We start from the raw sequence: 16,168 nt of genomic DNA, 5'->3' as shown, positions 1-16,168 counted from the left end.
ATAAACTGGGGGGCGGGGAGGTGTCCATCTACAGCTTTCTATTTTGGCCTCAGGACTCAACTGCAGTCATTTTAGCAAGAGGGATACCCATCTCCTGGTGTTTTCTCTCCACTTTCTCTTCCCCCGGGGACAAATACCTTTCCTTCTTTTATTAAAATCCATATATAAAGAGGAATATGATTTCACCTAACTCCTTTGAGCTCATGTTTGCTACCTCCAGGAATAGCATGTGGACTAGGGCCAGATGAACTTCAACTTGGTCTGCAGGCTTATGAGGTCCTCCTGCTCAAGTGCCTGCCAAAGGCTCTTGGTAGTAAATTGTAAGCAAAATAGATACCTGTCTCCGGGTAGAGCACGCTGCCCCCTTCCCCTATTTTAAAGTTGTTTATTACACACACACACACACACACACACACACACACACACACACCTCGAAAAGAAAAAGGGAAACCAGCGATCTGCAGGGGAAGCCAGCGGCATAGCTCGGAGCCACAAACTGTATTTCTAAACAGTCTTTTCCGAGAGGATACCTCTCTCTTGCCCTTCTTCCATTCTCTCCTCTCTCTCTCTCTCTCTCTCTCTCTCTCTCTCTCTCTCTCTCTCTCTCTCTCGGATAGTAATATCCACTGGCACTGCAATATTTTCCTCCGAGAACTAGACAATGTTTGAAAAAAAGAAAACGGGCAGAGATAAAAATCACTTCTTAGGGGGTGGGGTGCGATGCTTGTCTCTACTGCAGTCAAGGACCCTGTGAATCGCTTTGGAGTTCCAGCGCCCGGTTTGAGGTCATTTCTCACTACCCCTAGCACAAAAACTAAATCCCTGTGGGAGGGAGCACAACACAGAGGTTATTTATTTCACTCTTAAAAAATATTGTTTGGTGCTGTTGTTTTCATGGGGGACTTTTAAAACTCATTTTTGCAACATTAGCTCAATTTCTCGCTAGGGTTCCAATAACACGGTACTATACAGGCAACGCAACCCTCAGTTCTCAAGACATTTAACGTTCACCGTTTCCGGCAGGGGTGGCCTCTAGCTACCGCTGCCCCCCAGGCAGCCGATTTCCTAGGTCCCAACTCCCAACCCACTCCCGCCCCGGGCCGCCGCCGCCGCTTTTCCCCATTCCTACTCCCTCGAGGAGAGCCACAGGTTGCAAATCCAACCAACCTCGCAATCTGTTTTTGCAAAATAACTCACAAAGATCTCCCTTTCGCACCCGCTCCTCCCGTCCAGAGTCCCTCAGCCAGAATCACAAAGTGCCCCCTTCTTTCCTCCCTGATCTTGCAAATCAGGAACGCAGGCTGGGGCTCTGTTTTTCTTCCTTCGCCCAAAAATAAGGACCTTGGGAGTCTGAAGCGTGGCGTCCGCTATACCCAGGGCCATAGCTGCTTTTTATTTATTTATTTTACACAGCTTGCACCAAGGGGGAAAAATGAAATTAAATTTAGGAAAGGGAGGGAACTACCGCTGAGAGCCAATACAGTCACGCAGCACCCAAAATACAAACACCGCGGCCGTCAGAAATCCCGCCACCTCCCCGGAGCTCTGGGCTGGCTGGCCAAGACCCTCCGGGTCCCGCACGCTGAAAGCGCCGCAGGTGCAAAAAACCGCGCACCCCTCTCCCGCCCACCCCCCAAATCCCTGTCCCGCCTTCAAGCCTCCTTCCTCGGGCTGGGCAGACCGAGCGCACCCGGGTTCCCGACTGCCTCGACTCCAACCAAGAAAGAATAATTTTCAAAGTATTCAACGTCCCCGCCCCCCGTGCAAGCGAAGCCTCCCCAAAACACTGTCTCTCCTTGGGAAGATCACGGCTCTCAAAGGAAACTACAGACACGATACTTCATCTGGCTTTATGACCAAAAAGAAAAGGGAAAATAAAACAACCAGCCGAGGAGTTGGCTTGCATTCCCCCTGCTGACTCCCGGCTCGGGTGCAAGGCAGGGACTGTGCGGGGCCGGGGCCGGTGGACGGCCGCCAACGCGGGCACCGGGAGAACTGAGCGGGGAGGGAGGCAGCGGCGGGGAAGGCAGTTTGCAAGCGAGCAGAGAAAGCAAGCCAAGCCGCGCGAAGCCGGCGGGGCCGCCGCGGTCCGCGCTCCCAGGCCGCGCAGCCCAGCGCCCGCCGCCCCGCGCCCCTGCGTCTCCAAACACCGAAACAACACCGGGCAGGGCGGCACAGCCTCTCCGAGGCGGCCGAGGCGCTCCAAGACAGCAAAAAAGAAGAATACGTATGCGTAAAGCTAGATCCTACAGTGGGAGAGACGTGGGGCTGGTCTTCGGCATTTATTTTAACACCTGACAGCTAGAATCAATAAATAGATACATTTATATCAATAGATACACATAGGAAACTTGGAGCCAAAGCATTTGGCAAAAGCGGAAAAAAAAGAATTAAAAGGTAAAATAATGATCATGAGCAGCGGCGGCGGCAGCGGCACCAGCGGCAACAGCGGCGGCGGCGGCAGCGGCAGCGGCGGCGGCAGCAACAGCAATAATCACCTGGTGTCCGGCCTTTCCTAGAAACTTCTTGCATCACCACTTCTAAGAACCCCAGTTCTAAGAATCAACAGAGCTCAATTCTCGGAATTTGAGCTGCGGGCTTTACCATTGCTCCACAGCAGGGGAGGACTCCGTGGCAGCGCCGCGCGCCGTGGCGCCCTCCCGGCCCGTAGAATGCCTCGGGGCCGCGCCGCTCGGCGCCCTACGATGCGGATTGGGGTTCCCGCAGCACTGCCGCTCGGAACACCGGGGGTCCCATGGGGGGCGCGCGCGACTACAAGGCGACCCTCCCTGCCCCCGGCCACCGATGGAACGGCCCGCTCCGCCGCCGTCACGTGGACTCCTCCTCCGTGACGTCGGCGTCTTCGCTGTAGCAAAGCTCGGCCTCTGGAATTCTGAGAACTAATTTGCTATTCGGTGACATAAGAGGGGGAGTGCGCTTCGCTTTCCCGGGGTCTGGGGCTAATTCTTCCTCTCCTACCCATAAACTCGGCTCCTCGAGCTAAATACACAAAAGGGAGCCAGAGATTTGAGCTGTTAGAACCAGTATGTTAGAGGCAGGTTTAGAGAGGCGAGTGAGGGAGAAAACAATAAATACCACAGCTCTTTCCAGCTAGAATATTAGGCACCACGAGAAAAATATTTGCCAAGCAGTTTTCGGTGGGTTCATTTGTTTTCTTTTTAATTTGGGACAAAGTATGTTGCGGGGGGGGGGGCTCCTTTTGGGATGGTGGCTTGGGGATGCTCCTTGTTGTATTTTAATGATTTAGGGTTTATTCTTTTTTCCGCTTCTGTCTGGTTTTTTGCCTTTTGCAAGTTTGTGGTGTTATGTAAATCGTAGGAACTGTCATACGTTGGTTTTATTGTCTTCGTATTTCTCTCTCTCTCTCTCTCTCTCTCTCTGCGTGTGTCTGTCTGTCTGTCTCTGTCTCCTCTCTCTCTGTCTCTCTCTGTCTCTGTCTCTGAATCTCTCAGGCATTTAAAAGATGCATTATTTCAGCCTAATACCATTGACAGAAGCTTATGTTTTTGGCCACCTATAACCCCAACCTCCAATATCCCCCCCACCCCACCCCCCAGCCGCCCTTGGTGCAGTTTCCTTTAAGTCTTGGACTTTACTAAAGGGAAGCTTTACTGCACTTGAAAGAGATGTAAAGGGATTTGGTTTGGTTTGGTTTGTTTCTTTCCAGGACAGCAAGTGGTGGGTTTACTCTGTTACTGTCGACTCTGAGGAAATTTCTTGATGCTAGAAATGTGTGTGTGGGAACGCGTGACGTTTGTCTGCTACAACATTCTGTGAAGCCAAATACATGTTTATATTTTGTTATTTTCTTAAGGTCTTGGACATTTTTTTTCTTTTTTTTTTAACCCCCCCCCCCCCATGGGTTCGTTTCAAGGTCGTCGGAGAAAGAAAAAAAAAATCTTTTCAGTATGTGTTGAAGGGATCAGCCTGAGGGAATTTAAAGGCTTGGTTGCCAGGTTCACAGATACTGCGTGTATTGAGTACAGGCTGTGCTACAACTAGGCGCACTGCACGCAGCCAGGTCTTCTAGGCTCTGGAGCAGAGCTGAGGAGGGGAGGAGGGGGGGATCTTTCTTTCCCTTCTTTCTTCCTTTATTTTAAAAGGCGAGTGCAGGGCAGAATCCTTTCACTGTGGGCCCTGGTTTGTTTGTTCATAGCTGCCAGTTTCCCTATTTAAATGTTGGTTGGGGTTTTTGCCCTCCTACTCATCCTTGGATGAGTGAGACTCTTGTTTCTTTTATGTCTGTCTCTTGCAAGAAGGGTGTGAGCTAAATAATATTCAGATTCCTTAAGAATTAGAATGAACCCAAAGTGTTTGGAGCAAAAGATGCTTTCAAAGGTCAGGCTGTTCTGGGCTTTAGCTGTGAAAGTCCTTCAAGTGGCTCGTTAAATCACAGAGGGGTTCTTAAGTATTCGCAAAACATCTCCACATATTAATTTCTAATGAGTACCTGTGGACCACAACCCTAAATGTGGGCTTAAAAATAGAGATGCAAGCAAAATTCTGGAAGACTGCTGATTTATGGGGTACGGAGGAATGGTCCGTAACAGCTATGCCGTTGTTGGCGAACACCGCTTCATCAAAAGATGATGTCACAGGCTTTAGAACTGGGGGAGTCCGAAGGAGCTGATTGTTTTCTGTGGGGGTTGGAACTTACAAAATCCATTGTCTGTCCCTGAGAAATCTGAATGTTTGAATACGAATTGGCAGATGGACTATTGCAGTTTCGGCAGAAATGCCTGTCTTGTGAAGGATTTTTGAGGAATATACATAGGCCTAATCCTATCACTGTTGTGGAAATGAACATTTTACTTCCAGAGACATGGTGACTTTGTCAAATGGATCCTGCTGCCGGGAAGCAGGGTGGCCGCTTTAGTTTTTTTTTTTTTTGTATCTAGAGTCCCTTCCCCTCTCATTTTAGAGTATTAAGTAAATCCCACTGGACCAAAATGATACCCTAATTTTGCTGAAGTGATTTTCTTTGTGTAGCTAGCTGTCTGATTACTATCTTTTCCGAGCATTAAGTACTTCGAATTTCTTAAATGCAACTTAAGCTTTGGAACAGGAGGCTTTGTATGAGTTTGCTGTGTTGTTGTCCTCATAAGTAGAATTACTTTTATGGTGTGTTTGATTATTTTTCTTTTCCAATTGACTGTGTGTCGTATCCCTTGACTCCTACCACCAAGCCTTCAAAACACACACACACACACACACACACACACACACACACACACACACACACACACACACGCAGCCTGTCTGTTGTCTTGTGTTCCCTTTGCTACTCCACTCTTAGCCCCATGGGGGCGCTGCAGAGCAAAGGGAAATCTGCTCCCTCAGGCGGTGGAACCAGCGAGAGTGGGGGCTGGGAAGGAATTTACCCATCTCCTGTCTCATACCTCATACCCTTTGATTCTCTGAAGAGTTTCAGGGAGCAACGGTCCATGGCCCTGCTTTGTTGGTAATTAACCCAATCACTAGAACCTCTTGTCCTTCCTGGGACCATGATGCCAGAGTTTGTGTTACTGCGGTGGGATTTTTATTGTTGTGTTTTAATTTTTTTTCCCTTTTCTCCCCCTCTTCCCACCCCACCCCCCAAATCAAAGTGTGTATGTTGGAAGAAAATAACCAGAACAGAAGGAGGCACCTACTTTTAGATGAGTCTCTTTACTGAATGGAGGTTGAAGAAAATTATGCGCTCACCTTTCAGTTTCTTCAGTTCCACAGAAAGTAACTTAATTGAGTTTTGTACCAATATAATCTCTTCCCGAATGTCCTTTCTTCTCTCACTATTGGTCTTACCCCATCACTTCCAGCTGGATAAGGCCTTTGAATTCTACAGTGCTATTATTGGGCTAAAGAAATGACTGGAATATATTAAGATTCTTTTAAATCAGTTTTAAGGAGCTCACAGGAGTGATGCCTTGCCCTGAGGTCCTAAGAACTATTTCTGCAGACTTGGGAACAACACAGATCATCTAATGCCATGAGTTAATGATTCCTGGCTGCTACTGCTCAGGCTAGAGAACTAGGGCCAGCTTCCTTGCCCCGTGGACTGAACTTAGGAATAGATCCTTGATCACAGCTGTTGGGTAAATATAAGCTATTACAAAATAAAATAACTCGGTACTAATATTACATTGTTGAAGGGATGGAACACGGTTCACACCCACTTCTTGTCACAAGACCTTTCCCACAATTCAGCCGCAGTTGAAAAATCGAACCTATCTATCCTTGGGATAAACATTGTCCTGTCTGCTCTCTATGGAGCTTTGAAAGGGAAGCATGCCCCACCAGTTAGGAGCTTGGAGGATAGCCCTGTAGATTCTAGAACAAGAGGCCTTACTGATGATCACTCCTCCAAAGGCTAGACTATCCCTCATGAAGGGGTATGAGCCAACCTAGAGTCACAACTGGACATGAATCCATGTGGTCTGGTGATCGGAGTCACTTCTGAGGATCTGGCTGACCTGACCATCTGGCCTTGAGGGGTGCGTATCGTGTTCTCACAGGATGGAGGACAGCGAGACTACATTAGGCCCTGTGTAAACTGAAGCTGCTTTCGAGAACCAACCCCAGGCCATGCTCATGGGGGCTGGGTCATTTGGATTTGTGAAGAGTTGAGTGGTTAAGTGTTTGTAAACCTTTATTCTGTGTCAAGTCTTTAGTTTGGGAGTGCTGTACACAAGCCAGGCATATATATCTGTAACCCCAGCACATGAAAGTTGGAGGGAAAAAGATTAGTTTTGCAAGGTCTTCCTTGGCTTTAGGGTGACTTGGAGGCCAGCCTGGGCTACATTAGACCTCATCTTGGAAAAACAAACAAACAACGTGCTATAAAAACTCTGTATATTATTCTCAGGCACAGGAGAAGGCTCTTGGCATGTATGTTTTTAAAAATAGGTTAGTGGAGTTTGGGGAGATGGAGGAACAAGGGGAAAATGGAGGAAAAAATGCTGAGACATTGGGATGGGAGGATAGACCTGGGCCTACTCACAGCTGCGCTCCCACCTCCTGAGGATCGTGAGATCTCATTTCAGTTTCTCCTCTTGCTCAAAGAAGCTCCACGCATCCATTCATCCCCCCTTTGTCTTCTTCCTCCTCTTCTCCCCCTCCTCCTTTTTTCTTCTCCTTTTCCTCCTCTTCCTCCTCCCCTTCTCCTCCCCTTTTCTTCCTCCTCCTCCTCCTCTTCTTCTTCTTTTCCTCCTCCTTCTCCTCCTCCTCCTTCTTCTTCTTTTCCTCCTCCTCCTCCTCCTCCTCCTCCTCCTTCTTCTTCTTTTCTCCTCCTCTTCCTCCTCCTCCCCCCTTCTCCTCTCCTTTCTCCTCCCCCTCCTCCCCCTCTTCTTCTTCACCACCATCATCATCTGCTCCCCTTTAGCCAGCCCTTTCAGCTTGGCTTAGACGCTTTTTTCATCACAGAAACAATTGTGTACGTTCTACTCATTTATTTGAATGACAGTGACTATCTGGATTTTAAAATAGAGAAGTGTTGGGATGGGAACGCGCAATCATTTGGCTTTTTGCGTTCCATCACTGTTTGAATAGCAGGGTTTTCACTTCCTATGAAACCTTAGCAGGAGGAAAAGCGGAAATTGGACCATAAAGTGAGAGGGATGAGAGGGAGGGAGGGACTTGAGTATTTGTAAACTCAGGGTGGCTGGCCCTGCCTACCAGGCTGCTCTCTACCACCGGAGGCTAGGAGTGGAAAAACTTGATTTACGCGTTGTGCCTGCCTATTTTTCCTCCCTCCTCTTCTCCACGCCGCCCTCTGTACACCTGACCATGCCTAAGCCTATCTGAAGCTGGCTTGGTGGCAGTGAGAGCAGAAGAGTGCAGAGGGAGGGAGGGCTGGTACTTTTCCACTCACATCTCCACAGTGGCTCTTCTTGTTTATTTCAACCTCCTCCTGCAGAAACCTTTTCAGCTGCCTGAAATTCAAGTCATTAAACCGTCCCCTGAGGTCAGGCTGCAGAGGCCGGGTGCGTGTACCTTACATGCCAGTCTCTATGTAGCCTGTACACATAGGAAGAACACAAACTTGGCTCTGAGGTACTGAGAGTGAGGGAGAGGAAAAGGTGGCTTGCTGCCCAGCGCTCTTTGGTTTCTAATTACAGTTCAGCTTGGAACTTTTTTACAAGGCAAAGCCACCATGAGGACCCGGTTTCCTCACCTGTGTGAAGGAAGGATAGCCCAGTGACTTCTGGGCTGCCAGTGTGTCCTGACTTCTGACTCTGTACCTAGACATACATTTGTGTAACTTTAGGATAGGGGAAGTAAAAAGACTGTGTGTGTGTGTGTGTGTGTGTGTGTGTGTGTGTGTGTGTCTGGCTGGGGTGGAGTCAGAGGTTAAAATGTAAGCTTCAGAGTAAAGGAAGGCAATCCTCAAATAGTCATCTTATCAATTTTTAACCAGTTGTAGACCAAAGTCTCTGACTGTGCTGACTGAGTCCAAAAGCCAAGTGAAGGCGTTTGTTTAGTTTTTCGTGTGTGTGTGTGTGTGTGTGTGTGTGTGTGTGTGTGTGTGTGTGTTTGTGTGTGTGTTGGTGGTGGTGGTTGTTTGGTTTGGTTTGAATGTTAAGGATCAGAAGGGGCAGGGTATGAGACCTTTGGTGCTTTCACTGCTCATGATCAGAGGCGGCAACCCTGGAAGATTTGCTGCCCTTCAATTTTGTTTTATTCTTTTCTTTTCGTTCTAGAAAACTGTCCCAGGCAATGGTAGAAAGGGAAGGACAGTTGTAAATTGGATAGCCTTTAAGCCAACAGGTTTCTCATGAATATGAGAAATATTTCAGGACATGGGGAAGGTGGCATGGCCAAGAGAGAGGAGAGAGAGGAAAGAAGGACCCAAAGAGAGTCTTGGTAGCCATGTGGAAGTGTCTTCAGTGATCAGTGATCACAGCACTCAAAGTAAACATTCAAAATGAGAAGAAATAGGAGGAGGAGGAGGGAGAAGGCAGGGGAGAAGGCAGGGGAGAAGGGAAGGAAGGAACAGAAAGAAAGGCCAGAGACAACAACAACAAAAAAAAAAAAAAGAAAGAAAGAAAGAAAGAAAGAAAGAAAGAAAGAAAGAAAGAAAGAAAGAAAGAGAGAAAGAAAGGAAAGAGAGATCGAAAGTCAGTTCCAGGATCTATCAGATCATTGAACAGCAAAGGTCAGAAGGAATCCTAAGCAAGACTGAATCCATCATCTCAACTGACACGATTGCTTAGAAGTTGTTACTAATTATGAATAGTAGAGGAAAGTAGGTACAGGGTTGTTCTCTGGACTGTTTTCTCACTTTTCTGTTGATATAAAATCATTCTTAGAAATAAAGCCTATAACTCAAAAAAGAATATTTGTGTGTGATCTCTTTTTCATTCTTAGAAACCTCCAAATCATGACCTCAGCCTCCACTGAGTTCAGACAGCTTCTGATTCTCATTCAAGCTCGAGTCAGGACAGCATGCTTCTTTATCTTTGGTAATATATATTCACTCATCCATCCACTTGCTGCTTTGAGACAGCATTTCACCATGGAACCAAGGTTGGCCTCATGATCCTCCTGCCTCAGCTCCGGGGGTTCTGTAGCTGACTAAAGTCATCGACCATCTTTCCCAGTTGTTCTGTTTACTCCCCTAGTTCCTACATTGAAAGCAACTTAGTTCTTGTGTGCTACCGTCTACATAGAGAACCATCAGAACACAGGGGAGACACCAATGTAGGCAACCCAAGCCTTGCTCACTAGTCACATGCTTAGCACCCCCCCCCATGGAAACCTTCCATGGAAACAGAACTCTCAGCTCACCTGTCACCCATCCATGTGGACACACAGAACCCAGGGCTTTGTGGCTGACATCGTAGGAGCGCTCACAGTCTTTCCAAAGTGACTGCTTTTAGTTAATAACTCCAGTGGAACTGTGGGTCAACAGTAACTCTGGGTGTGCAGAAGAGCCGTGGACTGAAGCTCCCAGCCATGAGCCTGCCTTCATTAACCTCATACAACCACAAAGTCTAAATGGGAAGAGCCTCTCGCTTAGTCTTTATTTGATTAAACTGAACTATATAAGGCTATTTTATACAACTGCACGATGTTTTTTAACATTTTCCCCCATTCTAGTCCCATCTTCTTACAGGTTCTATATGTGGGGAAAATTAGACAAGAAAATAGTTTACAGCGAACTTAGCAAGTTCCTGTGGCTATGTCCCATCGGATCGACACTGTATCAGTTTCTTAGCCACACTATTCTTGAGTACACTGACAGTTACTACAACATTGGTGTGCCTACTGACTTAAGATGTCCCATGAACTTCTGGCTGTTTGCCAGTAATCACTGGCTTCTACTTCTAAAGTATATTCAGAGTACCTGTCTCTCTCCCTTTCCCCTTTAACTGTTCCCAATACTCCCAGCCTTTATGTCAGCTGTCAATAGTCCTTGAACCAACACTTACATTTCTTGGATGTATAACATTTAAATAATTCTTGGAGAAATGCTAAAAGACTGAGTCCTCCTGTGACTAACATGACTTTTCCAGAAGGCTATCTGGTCACGTGTCAACAGTCAAGAGCACGGTCATGCCCTTTGACCCAGTGCTCCACTTCTAGGAGTCCATGTTCTAGGTCTAGTGGAACCTGTAGGAAAGCAGATCTTTGAATGTTAGCATGTGAACATTGATGTTAGCATGAAATACCAACACTTCAAACAGTCTGTATGTTTGGCCATGACTGGTTGATAGAGAGCGCATTAGGTAGGGGAACAGTTAAGTAAATTACAAAATACTAAGTCTGCAAGGTTAAAATTAAAATATGTACACGGGGCTGGGTGTGATGGCCCATGCCTTGAGTCCCAAGACTTGGGAAGCAGAGGCAATTGTTGAGGCTAGCCAACATCATCCACATAGTGAGCTCCAGGCCAGGCAGAATTACATAGTGATTCTTGTCTTAAACAAACAAAAATACAGATGGCAATGTAAAGTAATAAAGCTGGGTACATGCATACTTACATACCTGTGGTAGGTCTAGATAATACATCTATGACTATATTTTAAAATATTTTTAGAAAGTAGACTAGATATAAATAAGAATGTCCAACTAACAAAATACGTATAGTGGTTCCTTCACTGTTCTAGGATTATACATTTTTCCTTCTGTTCTTTGTCTTTGAAAATGTCTAGTGTCTACCACCTATCTCACTGGGGCACACATGGATAGCCCCAAGCAGTGTCTTTTCCCTGCAGACAATTAGATGCTTAACTCACAGTTTCAAATATTTGACGTACAGTGTCAGTCGCTCACATCTGTGAGCCTTACAACAGAAGTGAGAACTGCTCGTTCAGTCCTGGAGAGAGAGGACCCTTTATTCTAGAGACACCGGCCTCCCCAACAAGCCACCACCCTTTCTATGGGCACTGACGGCAAATAAATAAAACGGATCTGCAGATCTCTGATCTATCTCCCGCCCCCTTGGTGGTGTGGGTTTCTTGTTTGTTAGTGTTTCACGACATTTGCAAATGTCAAACGGTTTCCTGGGTGCTGTGCTATGAAGCTACCCATGTGCTATCCTGGTAGCTAAATTTCCAAGACCCTCTTAGAACAACAGGTTATTTATTTTGGTTCTTGATAACATGTTTGACTCGAAACTTCTGAAAAAAAGAAGTTATTTCAATGTTTATCATTCAATGTTCAATCAGAGAACTGCTGAACTGTTAAGAACTTTGGGGATTATGCCATTATCAGAGTCACTGCCTTTCAAAGAAGGGCATGGGGGTAGAGGTCAGTATATAGTAGGTGAGAGCAAGGATCATGGTTTTAATAAGACTCTCTTAACCTACAGATAGGATTTCTCATTTTTTCATTCATTCTATTCACACATGTACTTCCTAGCTCAAACTTCATATGTTATTAACCTTTTGTGAGGTAGTCACTGTGCTGAATGAATGAAACATGAGATCCCGACCACAGGCATTCCCCATCAACTGAAGATGTAAAGATACAGAAAGGCGCTGAGACATGCTTTAGGTTACACAAACGACAGTTGCCTGTACTAAAACTTGCCCCACATGTCCTGGTTGGGAGCCCAGTAAAACTCCATGACTTCTCAGAAGCTGCGCTCTGACACAATCTCAGATTGGAGGGAGGCCCTGGCTCACTCATGACGTCAGCCTTCTGAAGTGTTTGATCGTATTTATTGTGAAAACAGTATAGCCCAGTCACCTCCATGTACCCTCCAGGAAAATCTAACTCCCCGTGTGAAAGAACCCCAAAGAGGCAGTGCGAGAGCTCGCAGCCTCAGCTTTCTCCACCATCATCACAATTTTCCTCAGCTTTCAGGCCACTGCAACACAAAGTCTGTCCATTATTCCAAGGAGAGTAGAGTCCCACTCTTGCTTGTACTTTTAGCCTTCTTGGAAAGCCTGTTATTCTGAGCTATGTGTTCAGCATGTATGTTCTAGCTTCGAGGTTCTACCATAAACATAGATCACCCGGCATCATGTTGTTCTAATGCACACGACTTTAAGGAACACCCACAATCTGGACTCTAGAATCCAGCATTAGTTACCACAGAACCTGAGGATAGTGGTGCCTAGTCACCTAAGGTCAAGATCGCTATAGCTATATGGGTATTCCAGAACTTTGGGTCATAAGCTATAGGTATTATCTCCAGGTGCCGGCTATGCATCAAGACAGGTTTCCACAGCATTCCAGTCGTCAAGACCCAGCCTGCCTCAGGTTGGACCCATCAGCCAGGAGCTGTAACTATTTGTTTTCTGCGGCCAGGCAAAAATAAATTGGATATCAGAGTAGTCAACTTTCCATTTCTATAACGAATACCAATGCACTAACATTTCAATAGAAAATGTTTATTCTGGCCAGGTTTTAGAAGTCCCAGTCTAGTTCATTGGCTCTGCTGTTTGGGCCCGGTGGCAAGGCAGCTTATAATGACAGAAGAATGTGCTGTATTCATTGCGAGTATGCGAAGCTTGGAGACAGAGATCATGCCACTGATAAGTTAGGAGCCCTCCTCGGTACATCTACCTCTTAGAAATTTTCACTTCCTCCTAATAGTTCTGGGGCGGAGTCCAGCCTTGAAAATGCAGGACCATTGGGGAGGGTGGTATTCAGGATCGAAACTGCAAGATACAGTGGCGCATACATACTGCCTAGCTGAGAGTTAACAATTAACCGGACGTCCAACAGCTTTCAGTGTTTAAGCATCAAACTGTCGAGATTAACCTTGCCATGTTATAAGGCCTCACACCAAAATTTCAGCAAAAGACTCAAAACAAAATGGGTAGGAAAAGATTAATACAGGCTGTCATTTAGGAAGGTGAATTAAGAATCGAGGAAGCAATGTTTAATCAGAGAATGATGTCAGTCAGGCTCTCTAACTTCTTTCCAATCTCATATACAGAATTCTCCACACCACACTCCTGAGGATTCCCTAGAGAACCATGCAGTTCCCTGCACTCTGCACCCGAGCCTCTATGCCTTGATCTCTTCTGTCTTGAAGTAGAGGTACTTCAGTTTTGTTTTCTTAGCGTTATGTTTGACAGACAATGTGCACTTAAAAAAACATTAACTAAGTTGAGGAAGGAAGAACCGAAAGGGAATTCGGTGTGAGGTCTGCAGACCCACATTACAGCTAAAAGCACCACAGTTGACTAAGGTCTCTGGATCTCAGTTTCTTGTTCTCTAAAGCTGTCATTTCCATGAAGGGAGAACCGAATAGCATCTCATGAGAATTAAGGGCACCAGAGGGAAAGGTGATCCAAAACTCATTGTTTAGAGTGGTTGGTGAATGATTAACTAGATAGTAAGGCACCATCCTCACAGGGTAGCATTCTGTCATTTGGTAACACCTTGTGAGACTCACATTGTACCTAGAAAAATTGCATTTCAAGTGCCTTGTCTTGACTTCGCAACCATTCTTAAATATGATGATGTCACTTCCTCAAATGCTTTAAGCCTTTAAGTACTGGAAGATATACATTTCAGCTAAAGATAAACACTGATCCAAAGAAAATTTTTAAAAAGATCATCAGAAAGTCTTTTTGTTCTTGAAATGCAGAATTGGAAATGAACCATTTTCCTGTAGTGGGAACTGAAATCCAGTATTAGATCCTCGTTTCTGGTACATTCTTCCCCTTTTTTTCCTCCCCCTTTTACGTTAGCTCCTCCCTACACCTTTCCTACACCCAAATAGGAAAATAGCAGTTATTTTGAGCTACCTTTACTCTTAGAAAAATGTACAGTAAAATTCCAGTTGATTAGGCCTGTGTTCTAGGATCTGCAAGGCAGCTGCTAATACCGTTTTAAAGCATTGGAAGTGATGAGAGAATTATCAAACCCTAAATGATAGAATGAATCCTGGTCTAACTCCATCTCATGGTGGAGTTTAAATCTGTCCTTTTCCTCTCTGCAGCAAATACAGAGCCATCCCCAGGACATTATAGTAAATAAAAGAGGATCTCCATAAGGATTAAAGAAAATGTCAGCATAGATGTTGAGGGGAGAGAGACAATCCACCATCTTCAAGAGGCAATGATCAAGCAAGTAAAACAGTTGAGTGTGACATTTGTTACGTATTAAGTAAAAAAAGAATAACTACTCAAAAACCCATCTCATGAAGCTACAGAGATGGCAAAGGATAAGTGCCTGATGCTTGAGTACGGAGACTTGAGTTCGGACACTCAGCAGCCATGTGAAAGCCATGGCAAGGTGGTGAATCTGTAACCTAGTGTACGCCTGGGGACACAGAAGGAAGGCAGGAAGAGTCAGACCCATCCTCAGTCTGGCCAATTGCTGAGCATTGGGTTCCATGAGAGATCCTGTTTCCATACTCATGTGCATGCAATGCACACTCCCGTACAGAGGCACACATACCTCCCCCAATATACTCACACACACACACACACACACACACACACACACACACACAGAACACAGTTTTTAAAAGCCCATCTTAGAGGCCAGAGAGATGGCTCTCTTGGTGACACAAACACCAAGACCGGAAACAGAGACTCAGCACCCATATAAAAGCCAGACCCTGTGGCGTACATCTGGCTCATGGGTGAAGACAGGTAGACCCCGGAGATCAATGGTCAACAAGCCTAGATGAATTGATGAACTTTGGGTTCAGTGAGAGACACTGCCCCAAAAGATATGGAAGAGAGACCAGTTAAGGAAGATCAAGGCAGATACTCAATGATCAATCTCTAGTTTCTACCTGCATGCATATATGTATTCACACACAGCCGTCTGCACGTGTACATATACAGCCTGAACATATATACCACACTCACACAACATAAAACTAAATGAATAAAGATTTTAAAAGCCTTCCTTCTTTTCTTCTCTTCCTTGGCCACCTCCCCTCTAGTCCTTCCTCTTAAAGGTTGGCTCCAAACTCACCACATAGCCTAGATTGGCCTTGAAGATCTAACCTTCCCTACCTCTCAAGTTCTGAGATTAAAGGTGTGTGTTACCATGTCAGGCTCATCCCATGCTTTGTATAGTCTCCAGTAAGTACTTAAATGGAACAGAAATCAGGGTATTCCACACAAATGGATGGGCCACACACCTCCAAAGGGAAGGTGGCAGGCATGAGAATATCTACAATTTAAAGCCAAATGATCAATAGACCATTTATTTTTAGATTCCTAGAAGCGAAGAGGCAAGAATATTGTTGTATATGGTCTAAATGTTGAAAATGGGTGAATCACCACAAAAATTAGGATCCTAGACAATGTCAACATTGGGCAAGTACAGTCTCCCACTCTGGTTCAATATTCCCCCACCCAATCATCCCATTCCCCCAAATCTTTCACCCAACCATACTTGTAGGTCTTCCCATCCCTATATCTAGGCAGATCAAAGCAGAGGAACCTCTGTACCAAGGTATGATGACCTCCTCACTGGAAACTGGGAGACTGGGATGGTCCAAGGAGAGAGTACTGTATTGTAAGACTTGCGGAGGTCAGAACAGAAAGAGTTTGACCACCCACTTGGCAGTACTTTCTCAGAAATGGTCCACAGGAATATATGTTAAGTAAACTTTAATATGAAATTATAAAGAGAAGGCTCAATTGGCCAGGCCAAATGTGGGAGGGAGCATGTTCAGGCCAAGGAAACAGGAGTGAAACATTACACAGAGTAAATTCATGTTTTGTTC

General features: G+C 45.7%; 1 protein-coding gene across 2 annotated transcripts in view; it reads right to left on the bottom strand.

Moving 5' to 3' along the window:
- Nucleotides 1–16,168, bottom strand: part of Bcl6 (BCL6, transcription repressor) — a 48,684-nt gene that overhangs the window by 20,670 nt on the left and 11,846 nt on the right. The window contains exon 1 of one of the 2 annotated variants that reach the window (NM_001107084.1): nt 2,499–2,639. The exons of the other annotated variant lie outside the window; for it this stretch is intronic. The gene's annotated coding sequence lies outside the window, so the exon portion shown is untranslated. Of the gene's footprint in view, nt 1–2,498; nt 2,640–16,168 lie in introns of those variants that run through there. 2 annotated transcript variants of the gene reach the window in all.

This window comes from Rattus norvegicus, chromosome 11 (assembly GCF_021556685.1).
Source record: "Rattus norvegicus strain SHRSP/BbbUtx chromosome 11, alternate assembly SHRSP_T2T, whole genome shotgun sequence".
NCBI lineage: Eukaryota > Metazoa > Chordata > Mammalia > Rodentia > Muridae > Rattus > Rattus norvegicus.
Note: the sequence above shows the minus strand (reverse complement) of the source record. Positions and strands in the feature narration are given on the sequence as shown.